General features: G+C 37.0%; 1 non-coding gene across 1 annotated transcript; it reads right to left on the bottom strand.

The window, feature by feature from the left end:
* Positions 1–334: 334 nt before the first annotated feature.
* Positions 335–406, bottom strand: TRNAV-CAC. The gene has a single exon. It is a non-coding gene; the product is annotated as a tRNA-Val (tRNA).
* Between the last annotated feature and the right edge of the window lie 1,695 nt (positions 407–2,101).

Below are 2,101 nucleotides of genomic sequence, written 5' to 3'. Positions count from 1 at the left end.
ATTCATCCTTCTTTCTTCTCTTTTTTTTCCTCTAATCAACCATTCCTCTACTCCATTCTCCCTAATGGCTTTAGTGAGTTCATAGCTGGATGAAAGTGAAAGTGTTATCCACTCAGTGTTGGACTCTTTGCAAATCCATGGACTGTAGCCATCAGGCTCCTCTGTTCATGGGATTCTCCAGGTGAGAATACTGGAGTGGGTTGTCATGCCCTTCTCCAGGGGATCTTCCCAACCTGGGGGTCAAACCTGGGTCTTCTGCACTGCAGGCAAATTCTTCACTATCTGAGTTACTAGGAAACCCAAAAGAACAAATTAACACTGTTGATGTTAGATGTGGAGATGGCAGGGATCGAACCTGGGGCCTCATACACGTGAAGCATATGTTCTACCACTGAACTACATCCCCAGCTCTAAAGGTGGTTACTTCTTTCATCTTTCTTCTTGCTTATCCTGACTCAAGTTGGCCACTTATTCCCTACCTGAAGAGACTTCTTCTACCAAGGAATTCCACCTCTCCCGTATTTAAAGGACAAATTTTTGTAGACACCTATAAGAAGCACAAATCATAATGTTATTCTAAAATGTCAACCATCTTATAATTCCAGGTTAGGTTTTCAATGATCCTCTACCTATGAAATTCCCAAGTACAGCATCCAGAGAAAACACTGCTGTGAATCTTCCACGATAATCTTTGGTACTCCTTTCCCAATTTGGAACCAGTCCATTGTTTATATTCAGTTCTAACTGTTGCTTCTTGACCTGCATACAGAATTCTCAGGAGGCAGGTCAGGATGTCCAGTATTCCCATCTCTTAAAGAACTTTCCACAGTTTGTTTTCATTTCAATCCCAAAGAAAGGCAATGCCAAAGAATGTTCAAACTACCACACAATTGCAGTCATCTCACACACTAGCAAAGCAATGCTGAAAAGTATGTGTTAACATGGCTCTTTCCCTAGTTAGCCTATAACCCTCAAGAACAAAGGATATCTTTTATATCTCCTTTTATTTCAGTATTTGTTCTGTGGCAGACATATCATAAATGGCTCATATATGTTGTTGATATGAGTAAATACAGTATTACAATCACACAGAAACGTTTTTTATTGTGTTTAATGGCTTTAAAAGCTTAACAGCTAATTTTCTGAATATCCGTTCATCAAGTTTCCTGATATAAGAATCATAAACAGTGTTTCTTGTTGATAATATTTCAAATATTTTCTATTGACTGAGAAGGAATGGTTTTTAGGGTTTCTGAAAATACCTGCAAAGTCTACCTATATTTGTTTCTCATTTACTTCCTAGCAGCAGTAGTTTTAAAAATGCTTTATCAAGAATTAACCATAATATAGTTTAATTTTTAAGAATATTTAGGAAATTTAATAATAACCATTTCAGTATTTCACAAGTATTTCAGTTTATAATTTTAAACAACTTTTTAAAATGTTTACTAAACATTTTAAACTTAATCTCATATGTAACAAAAGTAGCCAATATGAGTATAATTTATTTTTCTTTTTATTTTACTCTAGTATATTTAGAATATTTAATATATCAGATTCTTCAAAATATCACATGAGTAAATAGGTCAGATTTAGGTGATAATCATAACAAATATAACCTATGGCAATAATTATCTATTACAATGATCTATTGAGGAGAAGGCAATGGCACCCCACTCCAGTACTGTTGCCTGGAAAATCCCATGGATGGAGAAGCCTGGTAGGCTGCAGTCCATGGGGTCGCTAAGAGTCGACACAACTGAGCGACTTCACTTTCACTTTCCACTTTCATGCATTGGAGAAGGAAATGGCAACCCACTCCAGTGTTCTTGCCTGGAGAATCCCATGGATGGAGAAGCCTGGTAGGCTGCAGTCCATGGGGTCCCACAGAGTCAGACACGACTGAAGCGACTTAGCAGCAGCACAGTAATCTATGACAATAGTGACCTATTACAATTACCTGAGAAAATAGAATTTTACAGGGATTAGAGTGAATCTTGTGGAATGGTTCTATATCTTTACCATCATGTCAATATCTTTGTGATATTGTATTATAACTATGCAAGATGTTGGGGGAAATTGGATGAAGCGCTTACAGGAT

The sequence above is a fragment of the Bos indicus x Bos taurus genome, chromosome 1 (genome assembly GCF_003369695.1).
Source record: "Bos indicus x Bos taurus breed Angus x Brahman F1 hybrid chromosome 1, Bos_hybrid_MaternalHap_v2.0, whole genome shotgun sequence".
NCBI classification, from domain to species: Eukaryota; Metazoa; Chordata; class Mammalia; order Artiodactyla; family Bovidae; genus Bos; species Bos indicus x Bos taurus.
The sequence above is the reverse complement of the archived record's forward strand: the minus strand, read 5'-3'. Positions and strand labels throughout refer to the sequence as shown.